Below are 20051 nucleotides of genomic sequence, written 5' to 3' on the forward strand. Positions count from 1 at the left end.
GGTTTAATCAATAATAAATTAAGCCTACTAATTGATTCTACTATAATGGAATTACTCCCACTGTTATAACTTGTTACCACATTTTTCAATTAAGAAATACCTTAACACTTTCTTTCTTTAACTTAAAGTTAAAAGTTAAAGTGGATCCAATTTTATTTATGGTGTGATTTTATTCTCAAAATTCTTTACCTTAAAAAATAACTCAAACAACCCTGCTGAAAGAAACAATAGAAACCCAATTGTAACCGTAATAGAAATTCTAATGGTTTTCATTTATATACCATTATGATCAATTCGCTTTATCCATTAAACCATTAAAAAATGTCAATATAGTGTGTTTTGGCCAATTATACCAATAGGATAAATCTATCGGATAACACACACCAATAGAATCCATCCCGTACCAGTAGACACCACAATTGTTTCCAATTAAACCAATACAAATCCCATTATAACTTTTAAATCCATTCAATTTTTGATTGTGTTTCGGGCAGGGTCTATTGTTTTTTCAGCAGGGATTATAAAATTTGAGTACGGTTTGTTTTTGCCTGTTATCCTACATTCAACTAACTCTTCATATTCTTTATCTTCTTAACCTGCTCTTGAGGTTTTCCATTCAGAATGAAGCCCACTTCATATGCTGTGTGTGTGAAGAAGCTTGTATTTTGTTGAAGATGACGCTGCTGCATTGACCTGCTATGTCAGACCGTTGAATTCCAGAACACCCTGACGCCACAGAAAAGCATGAATGACTGTAAAGGTCAGAAGTTTCAGTGTGAAACAGCCATCCTACGACACACTTTACTCCCCCCTGACAGACCCGATGAGTTGGTAGTCAGCTAGCGGTGGATTTAAACTGACCAGCTAAAGAAATCCTTCAAAGACCAAAGGATGACTTTACCCCTGCACCACCCCCACCCCGAAACCCATGCATATATGCAATATCCTGTGGTTGATCTCTTTGTCCTCCTAAAAATCTGAAACAGATGTTGACATTACAGCCTACACATAACCCTCTGCAAGAATCTTTATAAAAAGTTCTCGACAAGAGTCGAAGAGGAAGCTGCGTCGTAGCTGTATATGTTAGCGCACCTAATTAAATCGTTATGAGAGCTGTGTTTATGCTACGGTTGTTTATAAATAAGGCAAAGCATACTGTGAAGATACTTTAACACAGTGTATTGCAGCTGTTGCGTGTCACATCGCAGCTTGTGAAAGAATTTGCTCTCTCGGCACACCATTTGCTCAGGTCGCTAAACCAAACGGGTACTTAGCGCTTTCTCGCTACAAACCCAGCTGTCATCTCTCTGTCCGTCCTCCCTCTGAGAACGACACAAATGTTAATTACGCGCTTCTGAAGGCAATTATAGTTGCGGTGTAATGTAGTTGGATGTAATTAGCAGCTAACTTACTTAATGGGATGGGTTTCATTGTACAGTTTGGCTCAGGCACTCAGGGGTGTACCGTATCATTAACTGTAAATATAATTTGGGGTAAAGACGCATTGTTAACAGCAACAGCGAAACCCACAGATGAATTACATTTTGTTTATGGCAAAATAGAAAATAATGCACAGGTTTTCTGGGTTATTTAAAGATTTAGGTATTGTGGTATTTACTTTTTACAACTCAGTTTTTCCAAGGTTTATGATTTTTACAAGAAAACAAACTGAATTACATGAATTGTGTGAAAATATGAAAATGTACCCAACATACTTCCATGCTAATGTTTTTTTTTGCACAAAACACAAAATTGAAGAAACACTGTGCAGCCACACAATGAGTTCTTAGTAACCAACAGTTAAAATAAAAACAAAAAATATTACTTAAAGGGATAGTTCACCCAAAAATGAAAGTTCTGTCATGGTTTACTCTTGACTTTTGAAAAGTTGACTTTTTGTCATTTCAAACCAAAATACTTTCTTCTGCAGAACGCAAAATGAGATATTTTGAAGAATGTTGGTAACTGAACAACGGCGGTACCCATCGTCTTGCTTGCTAGGTTTTGTGTCCATTAAACAGAAGTGAAAAAGTACCACAATTGTTCCACCATTATACATACACCAGTTTCCAACATCCCTCAAAATATATTTTATTGTGTTCAGCAGAATATACTAAGTAATCAAGGTTTGAAATGACAGAAATTATCCCTTTAAAATAAAGTTGAATGAGTTACATTTTAATATCATTTTTAAGATCAAGCTTGACAGCCCAGACCACACTGAACCCTATTATGACCAACGATTACGTAAATACAGACAATTGTCCTTTTTTTGGTAAACTATTTCTTTAACTCTCCTTTACTTAGGGTAGGACTTGATGTGTGGTACAGTAAAAGACTCCTTTCCTGTCCCTTTTCATTAATGTTTTCACTCTCCTAGCAGCCTGCTGTTCCGCAGACCGCAATGTGGAGAGTCATATATTTAAGTTACACCAGGAATTGCGAGATGATGACAGCGACACACATGATCCTTATCCAGCCCCGCACAGAAAGAGAATTCCACAGCGAGTGCGGAGAGGCCTGGCCAAGGGCCAGCACGGCGTTCAGGGAGAGGCTACGGACGTGTGCGTCAGGGAACAGTACGGGCCGATTGCTGAAGATTACCACATGGCTGCTCCTTGCTCAACACTTCCAGCTTGTCTTCCAGTCTGTTGAAGAGGAGTCTGCGGCCTGGCAGAGGTTCAGAGCTTCTCTTTGGATCTTCCTGTTGTCCTGTGGAACGCAACGAGACGATCTATCTGCCCCCTTCATTCCTGGCAAGCCCGGTCAGGAGCGGTGAGACGGATAAATCACAACGCTGTGGCAACGACTTCTCCGTTTCCAATAAGCTCATCTTGAAAGCAGAAACCGAAGACTGTCCCGATGACACAGAGGAGCTGCCCGTGGCCCCTGTGCAGTTCAGACCGGGTTTCTGCATCCGATTAGCACTAACAACAAACACTTGGAACACTGTGCTATTGTTTGAGCTGGTGACAGAAAGAGGGTAAACTGCTAGGCGACTCCCGGGCTGTGAAGATGATACAATAAGTGTAATAACGAGTCAAGAGGTTCCCTCAATGTAGAGTTTGATTGGCTGTCACTAACCCTTCAGGAATTAATTAACTTCCACATCAAAGCCAACTCTCAAAGGGAACCGAGCGTCACGCTGTACTTTGATTCAATGGCTATTGAATTATAATACACACAGAGACAAATGAAGTAAATTTTAGTCAGATGTACGCTAAACTATTAGGCCTATTAGCACCTGACCAATCCTGAATAATGGTAACACATTAGTATAGTGACCAATTCTCACGATTAACAAGTTGCTTATTAGATTGCATATTATTAAAAAAGGATGTTTTTGAGTAGTGAATATTCAGCATGACCATATTCTACATCCCTAATCCTACCCAATACCTTAACAACTTTTATATTAACTATTAATAAGCACCAAAATGTCGTAGTTAGTGGTTTGTTAATAGCGAGAATTGAACCTTAAAATAAAGTATTTCCGGAACAATTACGCATTAAAGGGGGGTGTTTTATAACTCTGTCATCATTTACTCACCCTCAAGTTGTTCCAAAACTGTATACATTTAATCGTTCTGCTGAACAAAGCAAGATATTTAAAAGATTGTTTGTAACCAAAGAGTTCTGGGCCACTGTTGACTAGCATAGTGGAAAAAATATATGATGGCCCATAACAGACTGGTTTAATGCCTTCGTCAAAATATCTCCTTTTGTGTTCAACAGAACAGGTTTTGAACGACATGAGGGTGAGTATATTAAGATATTTTTATTTTAAGGTTAATTTAAAGCCACAACAATATACTAACTTTGTAGGCATTTGGCAAATAAACATCTCTTTGTGGCACTAGTTTAAAGACTATCTGACAGTGATCGTGGTTATAGTGTATATTTTATATAATATCAATACTCTGTCTAATGCATTTTTTCAATAAAATTTTAAAACCTGCTTCCATAAAATGTATCTACACACTTTCTGGATAGACCGAATTTCTCACATCGTGTGTATTATTTAGTGTCTTTGATCAAAATTCTGAAATAAAACACAGAAAGCCTATTTAAATAAATGTTAACCTCCTGAGAAAACTCCCATACCACAGTTTGAGACCCACAGTACTAACTCATTCTGATTGTTATACACATATAACTCCAACACCGCTGTATATTTTCATGTTCTTCGGGTATTCCAACAGTCTCCTTCCAGCTGTCTCTACACCTCATTGAAAATTCAAATGCAGACTTATAATTTTGGTTAAGTATAATGTTTATTCTTGGTCAGCTAATAAAATGAATTTAGTTCCATCCTCCGCATACTCTGTCTGGCGGTTTGCATGAATCACAGGTGGACGTGTGTTGTGGGAAATGTTAGTAGTTCACTGTGTATAAAGTCTGCGCACAGCTATGATAAGTCAAATATAACTTACTGTAAACAGTATATATTTCAACAGCTCATTTTCCAGCTGTCTTTAAATGGTGGCCCATTCACCCACAGCACTGAGGAAATGAAAGTGTGTGAAAAGAATGCAAGAACAAAGTAAAAAGCTTATAACTTAAAGGGACAGTTCACCCAAAATGAAAAATCGGGGAAACGTTTAGTCTTATATGTTCCCATGTTGCTGTGCATGATATAATACCGTGGCGCACACTAATATTTAATCATAAGTCTTTAAAAAGCAGATAATTCTTAAGTTTAAAAATTTAGTTTTTCAACATTTACAGGCTTGTTTTTCCAGCAAATTTGGGATTTTTGGACACTCCTGCGTCATTTACCAGAAAAAACAAGCCGCAGCAGAGGGATAACAGAAGCTAGACGTCAACGTAAATAGCGCTGTCAATATGAATATTTCTCTTAAACAAACGCATCGATTCGCTTTAGAAGACCTTTGTTAAGACCACAGAGCCGTGTCGAGAAGTTCTTTGATAAAGGGTGGGTAAAACATGGGGAATTTGTTTTTCTCTGAAATATCCCTTTAAGGCGAGTTCTGCCTGCACATTTTCCTCACACACACGCATATTTGCTGTGGCACTTTGACTGGAGTATGCATTACACCAACCAACCCTTTCTTTATCCTGATTCAACTGGGATCTGGAATTCTCATAAAAACACATGCATTTTTCTTTATTATTAATAACACATATGGTACGTCTTCAGCACATGTAAATGATCTACTTGGCATTTCTTTTAGGGCTCTAGAACCTTTTTGTAATTGAAAATAATTTCCTCTGGGCTTGGCAACAGTTACCAATGACTAATGATGAGGTCGATCAATCATACGCCGGCCCTTTGCTGATATGCCATATCCTTTTAATGCCAATTAAAAATTTGATAACTCTGTAAGTCTTTTCTTCTACGCAGATGAAAGTGTGGTATTACTGGGTTCTTCCATAACATCAGCAGAGACTTTACAATGCTCCATCAGAGGAGAGAAAAAACTTTGAAGGACCCCGTCCACACTCATGAACCGGATGTGATGTGATCCTAATTAACCCCAGGCACTCGTCAGAGAATGAGGCGGATGTCTGAAGGGGTGTCCGACACAAGCAACTAAAATGCAGGGATTGTCCCGCATCCTACAGGCCAAAGCTGAAGAGATGAGATTCAAAGAATGCCTTCGAGAGGGCAGATGAATGCAGGAAGCTACCACTTTCCACATCGGTCCGTTTTCACACCATTCTGCCGTCATCTCCATCTCGGGCAGACACTAGAAACATGGCAAACAGACTTGAAACACAGCTGTTCTTTACAGCACTTCTCATCTATTCACTCCAGGGCACAAGTGTACTTCAGACACTCCTCACAACTCTACCTTGGCCAAGACGTTCAAGGTCTTGCCAGACACGCAGCGTTGTCCAAGATTGAAGCCTGGAGTCAACTCTTTTAACTTTTAAAGAGTTCTCACTTGACAAGTTACCCAAGTTTGACGTGCAATAAAATATCTTCATTCATAACCTCTAGGAACATACAGGATTTGTGAAAATATTCGAGTTCATGCCGCTATGCCCACACAAAACCTCATTGCACAGGACTTAGCCCTGCTGCATTACTCTAAACATTTATTTTGGTCCCGGCTAAGTTTATTGATATTACACATACTTACTCGCCGTCCTAACACTCATTAAACTTTTTCCTTGATAGCCATCTGCTTTTTCGAGCTACCCCCTGTCCGGTTCATTTACCATGTCATTCAAGGTCCTTCTTGTTAAAATCTCCCGCGGAATTCCAAGGCTGAACAGCCCCCGATTTAAGTTGGGACAAGAGGAAAATGTGTGAAAGTGGTGAGGAACAGCAGGAAAGGAACATGAAAGTGACACGGTCGACCCAATCTTCAGAAGCTGATGACCATGGCCCAAACCAGTCTGAATAATCTGAATGGACCATCTTTTTTCATCTTTTCACTAAGCTCTGCTTCTGACTGCTGGCGCTTCTCGGTGCACACAATGGTAAATTCACTAAGGCCATTTATTCTTATGCTAATGCCCTCGACTGGGCATCACATTAAATTTAACACATACACACTCACACTTTTGGGGAAAACAAGGCACACTCCGCACTTTTTAAAGACACAAACTTATACTTATAATACCCTTATTCCTTTGCAACATTTGTGTAAAATGTTAATGGTGTTGCATATTATTTGAAACGTACAATATGTACACAGTCTACACAAAATGTCTCACGGTCAAAACAAAACATATCTAACGATCTTTACATTATATTTGGACATCTTAATTGGCTTCTTAAGTACTTTGGTTAAGTATGTCAACAGAAAAACCAAAGAAAAGTCCAAAAAGCATCTATGCACGCCTGTAACTAGTGTTGTTGATCTTGGTAAATTACAGAGAAGTGTTATCAGTCAAAAAGTTTGCATCTGACAAACAACCCACTGTTCAGTGCTTCTCACAAACATAACTTTAAAAGCAACAATTACTTTGTGTGTTCATCAGTATAACATTTTCAAAACGTGGTTCACAATTAAAACGTGATAGCTGTGTAAGGCAATACGACGCAAGACAATGATAAGACTACAGACTGTCTGCATGGGAAACTTTACAACGTTTGAATCGTCCCGTTAAAAAATAAACAAAGTTATAAAAGTGACGCGTACACACACACACGATACTTTTATATTCGCGGTAAATCATAACGAAAACACATTCTTACCTCGTACGCTATCGGAAAGTTCGTCAGAAGCTCAGCCGTCCAACGTGCATACGAAGAACAGCTTACTTTTATCTTTTTTTAAAACGCTAAAAGTTGCTTTTAAGCTGTCACGAAACTCCATCGGCGTCCTATTTTCGTTCGCAAAGGCAGAAGTTTGGAGCGAGCGAGGATAACGACATCATTCACTGAAACGATGAGGCGCTACAGTTGCATCTCGCAAACTTTGGAGATCCATCACACGCACTGACTTGAAGAGTTGTTACTCGGACATTAAACCGCAGTTTGCCCGTCTACACGGCAGATTGGGCAAAAGAATTGTACCCAAACCAAGTTTCTTCAGTCGTCAGTCGTGACGTTGGGAAGATCTGTCGGTATGATTTGTTTTCAATCCGATATCTGCCCTCGTCTGTATCTTCACTTCTCCCCCAGCCTCTTTGAGCGCTGGGCCACTGGCTTCACCAGATGGGCCGGGTTTAATGAAACCATAGGTAGGGTTTAAGAGGAGTTTGATTTCAACTTTCACAGGAGACTTGAAACCTCGTAAGAACAGCTGATGCAGGTTCATTTAAACGTTGTGCAGTTTACGAGTGAACGTTAATGGTTACGTATTGTATTTGCTACATATTTCTTCTATTTTGCACGTTAAATGTATCAAATTTTGACTTGCTTTGACTTAAATGCAAAACTCAAAACTTTAAAAAAAAATGTTTTTTCCTTATGCAAATTATGTCTTCGTGGCATTTGTGTGTAGTCAATTTTATTAATGTTAATTTGTATTATTTATTTATTTAGATTTTTTTTGACCAAATCACTTTTATTTTATTTTAATCACTGCACCTTGCTGGCTCATATATATCTCGGAATGAGTCAATAAATTATTCCATAAAATATTTGTGATTTATTTTGAACACACACGTGATTGCACGTAATACCTCTTGAAAAATGTTTAGGCAAACGCTATACAGCGACACCTGGTGGAGAAAGAACAGTTTACGTGTATAACTTGGTGTCACAATGTAGATAGATGCATTTTAAACGGTCAACAAATGTTTATATATTTTGCAAAACGTAAACGCACCAGATCTACTTTAAACCTTTGAATTAAATATGTTCACAGGAACTGACAATAGGGCGATTGGGAAGTCTGATCAGTAGGCTACCCAGAGAAAAATCACAGAAAACACATATTGTAGATTGTGTCCACAAAAGAGAAGCTATTGTCACTCGGTGCATCATGCTTGAGTGCTAAAGCACACTCACTGCTTTTCTTGTCTATACGTAAAGGGTTTTGCTCACAAGCCATTTGCCTTGTTCCTGTGCCAGCAGGCCCCAAGGGCAGGAATGTTAATGAGCAAGTTGGTCCTCTCTGAAAATCACTCTCACTAAGTTCAAAACAGGCATCTAAAGGTGATTTAAATGTAAAGAAATTAAGATTAACAAAGAATCTAGAGATTCAAAATCTAAAATATTCAAATAAATAAAAAATCGCATATATTTGGCGTTGTTTTGAGTACAAAACACTAACTTTAGGTATTGAATAAAACATTTGGTCCTAGGCTATGCCGTGTTAAAAAAGTGGAGTACCTGTGTGAAAAACATACACGTTAAAATTGGTGATATATAATAATCAAATATTTCATATTTCTTATTCTCTATTCTTTACAATTTCAGGAATTTCTTTCAACTTGAGGATTCATAGCAATTATTAGGGGCCACAGCCCAGTGAGGTTAATAAATTAAAAGATAAATATAATACAACTTGCATTAGTTTTAAAGAAGCCTACATATGCCACGGGTATCGAATAAGACATTTGGTTGGAGGGTTGAGTTAATGAACAAAACTTTAGGGTCGGCCTACTTTAGAAAAATATAACAAACACGAAAAGCCCTTCAAACCTTCCTCCTGAATTTATGTCTCTAAGACTCTTGACATTATAGTAAACATTTACATTACATGACATTTTACATCATATAATTCACAATTGTTTTTTCTTAAGAGTTTCAACCCTGACTCCTGACATAAATCCTCCTGTGTGGCACAATCCATAACATTATAGCCAAAATTTAAATGAACTCTGTGTCATTGTGAGATCTGACCAGATTGAACCAATACCAGATTACCCAAGTAAACATGTACTGGATAGCGACTCCTATGAAGACAACTTGACTTGAAAAATTGACTTGAAATGGCTTATTCGGTAGAAGCGCCAGGACAGTGGAGATAACGACATCTAGCGGCACATGGACTCAAGTGACTCCAGATGTTCTTAACAGAACAAACGGTAAAACCTATTTTTCAACCCTTTAAGCTGTGTATAAAATCGATATGCTAACATATATTAAATCACACGACAGTTCTTTACTGCTGCAAATCATTTTACACGCTCTTGCTAATAATTTGCGTTTACAAGCGTTTTACGTCAAGCAGTGACGCTCCTCGTCACTAGGAGACGCCAAATGCACGAGACCGTAGGAAAGAAATTTAGCCTACTTCTGAATTATTTTATTGCACCCAAAATACCTTCTAGAGCACCTAAAATGTGGGTAAGTCACATTCAGCAGTTTGAATGTCTGTTTCACAAACGCATTATGTAACATAAACTAGTTTTGTATGTTAATGTTGCCCATAACAAACTCATACGTGAGCTCAGACCTCTGACTTGAGGACGAGTCAAAGTTGAAATACTGAGTGGACGCCATTTGCTTTTGGTTAAATTAAGAGGAGCTACAATTCTGAATGAAACTTTCCCTGTGTTTTGGCTAAATCTTGATCGTTCCTTTGAAGATTATTTAATTTTATTTATGTACTTGCAGACGTAGCTTTGTGTATTGTGGGTATTGTTGGTTCTTACGCAAACGTTAATTTTCCCTCCATGTTTTCAGTAGACTTGCTTGTTTTTGGAAACCCTGAGATTGATGATAAATCATCTTGAGAAAAATGATATTTCGATTTACTTATAACTCACGTACGGTAAATATTTACAAAACCAAATCGTTTCATAGAACACAACACATATCATGTTATTTCTTCCAACCATGTGCATTTATCCTTTGTACGGTCCCATCATACTGTTGATGTACTGGCATCACAAATCAGGGCTCATTTGATTCTATCTCAACATATATTCACATTTAAAATACTTAAAGTGTACTGTGTACTGATCTTTTTATGGGAATAAAGGGTTAAATGCATGTTGCGGTTGGTCATGCTGGTGGGTTATTCAGATGGAACTCCATCACGTCTAGACTTTCTTTGAAGCTCACATTAATACCCATCATTTTTCAAGGCCTTTCGATGTTATCACAAAGCAAGTCTAATGTTATCACGCTGAAGTTTCCATTAAACTAATGGAGAGGCCATTCAGCAGGTGGTGATTGGACTGGTTTGTCGTGGGATAGTTTATATTGTTTGACCAGCATTGCCACTTCAAAGAACAGGAAAGTTGGGAGGTTTACGGTCCCCACCACTGACTCAGAGCCTCTGGGTTAGATTGTGGCTTTCTTATTCGTTGTAAACAGATTAGATTTTGCTCTTTATCATGGCGTCAAAAGATGTCTCAGGAGCATTAAAATAAAATTTTATAAAGATCATTTTGCTTTGCATATTATCAGTTGTTCCTTTTAGTTCTGTAAGTCAAGTCAAGTCGGCTTTATTTATATAGCACTTTTTTTAAATGTTCATTGTTACAAAGCAGCTGTACAAGAAAACATTGACTATAAGCAAAACATATAAGGTTATGCAAGTCAAAACACAGGTCAAATATCAGTGCATATATTCATATAGGCAGTGATAATTAAATATAACTATAAAATTCTAGGGGCTCAGAAGAGAATTTAAGTTAGATTTATGTTGATTTTAAGTACTTCCTTTCATATGTTTCTCCTAGCAAAATAAACATGAGCTATAGCATTAAAGGCATAGTTCACACTCACACAAAAAACAGATTTGAAATCATATTTACTCCCCATAATATCACTCCAATTCTGTACGTCTTTCTTTTGCCGAACACAAAGAGTACTACAGGTTTTGAACATGAGAGTTTAAAAAAAAATCACAGAAATTGTATTTTTGGTGAACTATTCCTTTAATCCCATCTGAATAGCATTGGACCCATAATGTGATTTTGATGACATTTTAACAAAATCGTCTGAGCTCACATTGAATTTAAATACAGCCTGTGTATTTTTCCAATTTCTTCCACTATTTATTTATTTATTATTATTATTATTTGTTCAGAGTGTATCAATGGTTATATTCAGGATTCACATTTTCAGGAGCCAATGTGTAAGTTCCGTGGTATTAACAATAGATAGATTTGATGTCTTTTTAAGTTTCAACGTCAAGTATCAATGTCAATATTTATTTGACCATGGCAAGTGACATTATGGTGATCCGGTCTGTGGTTTAAACTTAGTGTGTGGCTGTAAATGGCTGTTGCTTGACCCTAGATAACTATCTAGTAGTGCTAAATCTGTTTGTTGCAGACAGGCGACACTCATCTGTGACTCATAAACGACTCTTTCCTCCATGTTGTGCTCGCAGTGCCTGTGAGAGTGCACGCGACCCGACCATAATATCCTCTCTGCTAATGACAAACTTACGCTTCCAGAGAGAAATAAATTAAAGACCTTTGAAGTGGGCCGGTGACCTGGAAAAACGCCTCCGGTTTCCCGTAATGTGTGGTTCTGTGTGGTTTGGCGTGCTTTTTAGGGTAATGACAGATATTTTGTATCTCGAAGTCTGTGTTCCTGAATGAGGAGATGCCATTTCTGGTCGCAGCAAAAAAGGCACTAGAGGGCAGCAGTGAACTTTCCTCTGTCATTAAATTCTGTGAAGCCTGTCCTGTTTATTTCGAGGCAACACCATTCCTTTTAATGTGCTCAATTCGATAAAAAGTATTATTTAGAATACTCACTAAATGCAAAGACTCTGCTAAAATGTCCCAGAAAAAATGGGGTGAGGTGCAAATCTGTATCATATTAGAGTACTAGATTGCCCTAAATTGTCTAAATTCTGCCCTAAATTGCCTAAATTCCCTAATTGCATTGTTAAAAGGTCTTGAATCATAATAAAGTCATAAAGTGAGTGGGAGTATGTATGTCAATGCTTTAAAATTCTTATGTTTATGTGCTTTTTTGATGGAACAGTAAAGCGTCGCCAAGGAGGTAGACTAAAAAAGAGCGAGCATGGGATTCTTTGTGAGCACACTTGTGAGACCACATTCTTGTTTAAAAGTAGTTAGACATGTTATATTAGTTGTAATATTATAGAAGACCCTTTCTTGATGTTGGGTGAATTTCTGTTCGTTTAAGCGAGATGCATAACAGAGGTCAAAGTTCAACCATCTACTGTATTGCTTGTACAGCTCAAGTATAAAAAAACATATAGCCCTTAATGTGTCCTTCGCAAATCATGCTAAGACAGTAACGATCATACCTAATGTTCTTTTGCACCCTCCAGGGAAGACGTTATTGTTATTTATGGGTGTAGCTGTCTACTTAAACATATTTACACAAATTCAACTTAGCGTGTGACCTTGTCTCAGCATTGACACCAAGAAGAATAACCAGGCAACTTCACCACAGTATTTTTAGAAAATCCAATGCACAAACAAATTGCATGGTGACCCTCATTCACCTCCATGTTCAAGCCTGACAGGTGTGTAACTTATAGTGCGTCTCCTACACCCTTCTGATTACATGCTCCGGACCCTTTCCCCCACCATCCAGTATGTGAGAACCTCTGTCATGGGAGGATTTCACCTCTGACCCCATTTCTCCTTGAACTCCACACTTTGTGTTTGTTAAATTGTGCCATGTCCCCCTTGTGCTGGTGTACGCTGTCCATTTTACAAGGAGGAAGACCAAGCGCTTGCGTTTTAGCACAAACAGCTTTTCTGTGACATTCCAATGAAACTGTGGTTGTTAACAGGTGGTTTGACCAGCTGTGTGTCCTAAAAGGTACCACAGAAATACCCTTCGGTAGGGTTCTATTCCAAGAAATAGCCTGCTGTTTTATCACTTAAATCTGTTTATAACCAAGCACTTTTATCTTTTAACTAATTCTCTAATTGATGATGGGCTCGAGGGTTCTGCTTCTCGAAAACTCCTCAGAACATTTCCGCAGTCTTGGCTTTGGATTCCAAAAAGTGGATATGTTGAACCTCACAGAGCCCAGAAGGAGCATTCACAATACCCTCATGTTTTGAATCGTACTGTTTGGCTTAACAAAGCTGTACATATATTTCTTTTCACATTATCAGTGATATCATTACTTTACATCTGTAATCTGCACATGCAGTTCATTTCTTAGTGTTGGTGGCACTGTCAAAACGTGAACTGACAAGAATGTGTCTGAATTAGACTCCGATGTGCCGATAAAATGCTAAAGCTTTCGTGCGTCACTCTGTAGTCATGGTGCTTTGAATATTATCTGTTCCTTGTTGTACGGACCCTCCGGTGAGGCTACATCTCGATGTGGGTTTGAATTGAGATATGGATCATGTATTCATAAAAAAATGAAACTTTGCTGGTTGCTGGGTGAGGCCCTTCAACGCTGAGCTTTTTTCCATCAAACGGGTGACAAAGTGTTTCTGCGAAATAACCACAGATGTGCCACAAATAAACGAATGCTCGACATGTGAATGCTAGATAAACTGACAGATTGGACAGAAACAGGCTGCGTAGCTGTGTTGCATGTCTGACATTCATTCATGACGTACTAACAAGAGCCGGGAAAATAATTTACTCGGTTGTCGTTAAATAAGTACATTTTAACTACAAGGAATACATTTTTTGGTACCTTGAAGAGAGCTGTCCGCCTTGGTTTGCTGAAATTGGTGGTCTTATGAGATTAAATAGTGTTCAGTTGAGCATCCGGGCATATTTATTTTGCATACCATTATATAGTATGGAGGAAGGTCGTTTCAGATGCAGATATTGTCATAGTATTCACTTGTAACATACAGACTGAGATTACTCATCCAAGTCCTACAAAATAAATTTAAGCTAGAGATGTTTTGTGGATTGAATGAGTTTCATAAGCGTTACTTTGCCCTTCGAGCACCACAGGAAGAGAAGGTCAGAGGTTGCTAGGTTGCCCTGTTGTGCTGTTGTAACCCTTCCATTGGTTCAGTGTTCAAGGAATGAATTAACTCTTCGCTGCTTGCTTTTGCACACATGCTTAGTGGCTTCTTTGATGTCTCCTTGCCAGAGGGTAAAGGTGATTGTTTCTTTTGTAGGTAGGCTGATGAAATTTTAGAAACCTCAAAATCAGTACTTGTTTGAGAGAGTTGAGGATTTACAGTGGAAAATAAAATATATTGAGTTATAAATATATTAAAGTATCTTAACCGCTTTTTCTGAAGACTCTTCTATTAGTGATCAAATGAACGCCAACTGCATTCGCTTACTAAGGAGTCACTTTGAGGTTCATCCCGGGCCTCAACCAGAGACAGAGTTGTGTCTTTACAGGGTTTGAAGACTATGATTTACACAGCAAATGTTTTTCCTCTCTTTTGTGGACAAGGTACATGCTGTGAACGCAACAAGCTGATAACATCGGGATTCTGAATACATTGCCTATGATGTTATCATCTTCCTTTCATGCCAATCTGCCTACTCGGTTACACTCTCGAAAGATATTTCTTACATTTTTATTAATGTCAAATGTGTGATATTAAATAGTCCCCAGCAAACTGGTCAGGATATCCATTAAAGATTCAAACTAGTTTGTTTTTTAAATGTTTTAATACTGCCAATAAATGATGACTATTATAATGCACACAATGTGATGTGTACTTGTAGAGCACTTCTTGGAATCTTTGTTGTTGTGTGATCACATTACTTGCACTGATTGACAAGCTAGAGACCGGAATCTGACGGCTTCGCATGATCCTGGCCGGTCTGTCTCATGTCTTGCTGATTCCAAGCCGAACTTCTGTTGCCCGCGACGCAGGCAATAACGTCACAGCCGTCAGTACACTCAAAGCCGCAAGTAAACATGTGAACGTGAGTACGCACAGGCTGTCTTACACTGCTTGTTTATACTCGCATGAGGGTCCACCGTACCGCCGTATCAGCTGACTGACACGCATCGTTCAGATACGCTGACTGCACGCACGCAGCATTTACTGTAGTTATAGTGTGCACTGTAGTTAATCTCTCGTTGCTTCGTCTACTTGGGGTGTGCACGCTAACAGTGATGCTAAAAAACTCTTGACACATGCTAAACTCATGTTCAAGTTGTTCACACTGTGTAAAACAAACGTAAATTCCATGCTTGTCTTACACTAAAACTACGGTCATTTCACTTACATGACATTCAACAACACAACTTGTAATTGTTTTTAAGGTCCAAAATATAAAAAAATGAATTAATCAACCATATTTATTTGATTATTATGTTCTTTTCTAACAAGAAATGTGATGATGCATTTAAATCTTAAGAGTTCATTTATAAGTTTTTAACCTTTTAATGAAGTTGCAGCTAAAATGAACCAACCCAATTCTTTTAATACTACAGGCCCAAGATAAAGACAATTTATTTTACATTTCAGAAAATAAAGTCATGAACAGCAACAGACAAGAATTAAGTTAAAATACTATTTTATTCATAGGTTTGTAATCTGAGACTTTTGTGAGATGAATACAAAAGAGAAAAGGGTCAATTTAGTGTTTAGTCATATTTATTATTTCTACTTTTGTTCAGCCCAGAATTCTGGGCATTTCCACATACCTGTCATAAACATGGGCTGTAAACTGGACAGTCCATTTGAGAATGTCCTGGGGCTTCTTGGTTGCCTTAAACACCCCCACCAGCTGCAGTCATTCCTGTCATTGCTGAATGTCACTTAACACCTCTTGAACCCCTGCCGTCCACCTGGGCCCGTAGCAACTCTTGGCAGTAACTTAGATTTTTCTGCTTCCTTTCAAACGCTGCCTTTGACATTGTAAAATATACCTGGTATTGGCAAGTTGAGGCAAATTAATAGAAATCTTAAAGCGTAGAAAATTTGAGGTCAAGCGTTGTGTGCTAAAGGTTGGCCGGTTTGCTGCTTGCTTTACGGGCGTGAACATAATCACAGCAAATCTGTGGAATCTCATTAAAACTCTACCAGACCGTCTATGTGAACACCCCGGCCTATACGTAGCAAGCTAACATCACAGAGACACTTACTCCATCCGCCCTGTTTCAAAAACAGCGGCTTAATCCAGGAAACAAAACCCCCCGCTGAGGTCACGTAACATTAGCCAGACAATGACCTGTTTTCTACTGGGGGAAGAACGTGGACACTAGACACATTAATCCAGGGTGAATGCTATTTTGTGTATTGTTTGTTTGTTTGTTTTGATAAGAGTGTTGTGCGGTTTATTTATTGAGCTTTGCTCGAATGGAAATCTTATTTGTAGGAAAGAAAATGTTCTAGACCAGGGCCCGCCAATCATATTTACCTGGCCTGCCTTAACATTTCAAATACATGAGAGATTTCCTGAGACGTCACATCTTTGAAGGTCCAAAACGCTGCTACATTCAATACAAAAGTAATTTCCGGCCGCTCATAATGATAGATTGACATCTAATAAAGTGATTTGATTGGTCGAATGCCTTCTCCAGGATCTTAGAGCATTTTGTCTAACCAGATCGACCGCCCCTCCTCCTTTCATTTTGTTGCATAACCTTTATTTATGACAGTCAGGTGACAGAATGACTTCAATTCTTTTCCTTTTTAATTTATGTGTGTACAACCCATCACATTTATAGCTCTAAGGCATCTTTACTAGGAAAATAATCATAAGAAAACAAGCCACAGCTGACAGTGACAAGGAAAATCATTGTAAGATGTTTTTTTAAAGTTTAGGAAGAAATTGAGAGCCGGCTGGCAGCTTTGAGAGTCATCATCCTCTGGCTGGCACATGTTTGAACACATTTCTACAAACATTCACAGATGTTCATATCTTCTTTAAGGTCTTAATGAGTTGCTCAAATTAGTTGTTAGCATTTCTTGATGCCACCATCCATCAGTTGTTGTCCTCAGTAGTTGCAAGCGTTTCTTTTTTGTTTTGTCGTTGTACAATTCTTTAATGAACTTGCTTACTGTTCATATAAAATGGGGTCATTTCATTACCGCCTGATCTCAGGAATTCATAACCATTTTACGAGGTGTTTAAATGGTATCAGTTCATACGATACAAAATGTAAGATTATTAAAAAATGCCATACTGAAGCACCTTCCCTAACCCCGGCCCTAAAACTAATGTCACTGGGGCGAAAGCAAATCATACTAAAATATAGTTAGCCACCTCATTACGAATTCCTGTGGGATTGTGTTGGTCAGAGGTTTCTGTGTTTAAATATAATACAATTTTAGATTTTTTCCTTTTTCAGCACCATACTTTGTCAAGGTCTTTCTAATTATTTTATTTATTTACTAATATAAAGTTTAACACTGCACATTTACATACCATGTTAAAAATATTTTAGTTGCTTAAAACAATGCCTAAATAAATGATAACAATGCTAATGTTTAACCAATCAGCTAAAAGTCATTGCACAATATGAGAAATATGTGTTTTAAAAAAAATATTATAGTATTATGTTGAGTTTTATAACTATTTCTGCAAAGCTTGCATAGCATCTACTGTTCTGTAAGAGTACTGCCAGTGGAAGTAGTATGCGTGTTACTTTCCTTGAGAAGATATTGTGTAGCATAATGACTTAAACCCTTTTAAATGAAACACATTATTTTAAAAGTAACAGTGCCCAAAACTGGTCATTAGCCTTTTATAACTTGTGTTGTGCATTTCCAACTGTTGACGTATCAAACCTTTATTTGTCGAGTGGGGTTTTGGAGAACTGCCAGTGGTTGGTTTCAATTGTGGTGTTGACATTGTTGAAGCTCCTTCTTCACCTGCTATCTATTAGCTGATAGTAGGGGAAAAGCTGTGGAATTTTGTCACATAGTTAGCCTTTGCTGTGGCTTGTGTTTTCACTATAGGTGAACCCATTATGCATAGTTTTGCTTTTGATCTTTCGCTCTGATGCTTTTTGGGAACAATAGACAATAGGGTTGATAATAGTGTCAGATTTTAAGATCAAATGCTTGTGTAAAAGTAAGTCAAATCTTTAATATCCTAATGTAACTTAATTTAACTGGAACATTTTCTATTTTGCTCAAACATGTTTTTGATTTAGGATTCACAGTGCATCTCTTATCTTTTGTTAATTTCTCCCAAAGACTCTTCCTTGCCTCCTAAACATCCGTATGGTATTTATTTACTTAAACTAAGAGATACTGGAAAAGGTTGAGTTGGTTCTGGGAAGTCTGACATAGGAATGCCTACAGCAAAGACTAACAATTTCAAGCATTTTTGCTTGACAATTCAATGACAATTAGTCTGAATGTCAGACAACACTGTCAGTGTGCGCTGATTCTTCACAAAATCACTTTCATTGAATCATTCTTCACCTCATTTGACTTAATGCAAGGTTGCTTTGCAAACGTTTGTTGTTTTAAATATGTTGCTGTTCCTCACTATTAAATCAAAAAGGTCTGCATCTTTATAGCCTTTAAAGTTTAAGCAATTGTGCAATGAACTAGGACCATACTTTATAAATCATTTTTCTTGAAAACAAATAATATATTTCAAAAGTTATTTTTTGCATTAAATTATCCAAAACCCCACAGGGTTATTGATTTTGTTCACTTGCATGATCGCAGATGTTTCCAACAATGTTCTGAGAAAATCACAGTTTTTTCCAGTGTAAAATGAACATAACATATTGTTTTTTAATGTTTGTAATGTGATTTTAAACTTGCATGAATTAATTGCAACATTTGGAAAATCTTGTGATTCTGTTTTAAACAAATTTGCAGAAAAATTGTAAGCGTTTTTCTCCACATTCTTTTCTACAGCTGTATTCGTATGCTTGAACCTTTGTTTGTCTTCTAAAAATGCATTTGCTTGTTCAGTCAGAAACTCAGTTAGTTGAATGATATGCCTAAGTCCTTTTATTTTTTTCATTTACAATTTAGTTCTTGAATCTGATTTCAAACGAAATATATTTCGATGGTAATACTAGAACTTGAGTTGTGGTTTGTAAGTTTCTGAGGCGTGCCCATATTTAGGTGTTAAGTCGACAAACGTGAGTATTCTGTGATGGAATGGAGGACGTGTAACACCGTGTCTACACCGGACTGACCGGCGTGATGTGACACGACAAAAGACATTAGAAATTAATTTGAATTAATTATAATAATACATTTTGTCCACACTGGATGCGATGCGGCAAGACGCGACAAACCCATTAAGAACAAGAAAGGTGGTCATTTCGCATCGCGCCTGTCACGTCCGGTGTAGACACGGTGTGAGCCAACAATACTGTGATGCAAGTTTATTGCAGTCATAAACGTTTACCTCTTTAAATTTGAGTTATATGTCAGAAACTGTCATAAAATGCAATAAAATGAATTCTAAATTAAAATAATTATATATTTGTGAACTTGTAACCAATTTAATTGGTGTAATTAATTGTTCTATACAAATATTTAACCCTTTTGACATAATTTACATTACATTAGAATTAAATAAATTTCATTACCTTTATTTTTCAGAAAAGTTATGCAGTGTTGCAACACAGAGAATATTAGACCATGATTGACATATAACAGTTAATTCTTTCTCATTTTGACTCAATTGACTTGTTCGTTTAGTGAAAGGCGAATTCATTCAGTACATTCAACCAATGAAACGCTCTGACAGAGCTCACACTTAAATGCTATTGGCTCATGTCTCTTTGAAGCTGCACTGTCATTGCTTGAGACCGTATTGAATAAGAAATATCTTTCAAAAAGACATATAACATAAACTGTATTACATT

The 20051-nt window shown here is 37.6% G+C and overlaps 1 protein-coding gene across 2 annotated transcripts in view; it reads right to left on the reverse strand.

The window, feature by feature from the left end:
* The window catches only part of gli2a (GLI family zinc finger 2a), a 65321-nt gene extending 57610 nt beyond the window's left edge, over positions 1-7711 (reverse strand). The window contains exon 1 of one of the 2 annotated variants that reach the window (XM_079464785.1): positions 7172-7711. The gene's annotated coding sequence lies outside the window, so the exon portion shown is untranslated. The remainder of the gene's footprint in view (positions 1-7171) is intronic. The other variant, XM_079464786.1, reaches the window with a different exon arrangement.
* Positions 7712-20051: the final 12340 nt, after the last annotated feature.

This window comes from Barbatula barbatula (genome assembly GCF_947034865.1).
Source record: "Barbatula barbatula genome assembly, chromosome: 9".
NCBI classification, from domain to species: Eukaryota; Metazoa; Chordata; class Actinopteri; order Cypriniformes; family Nemacheilidae; genus Barbatula; species Barbatula barbatula.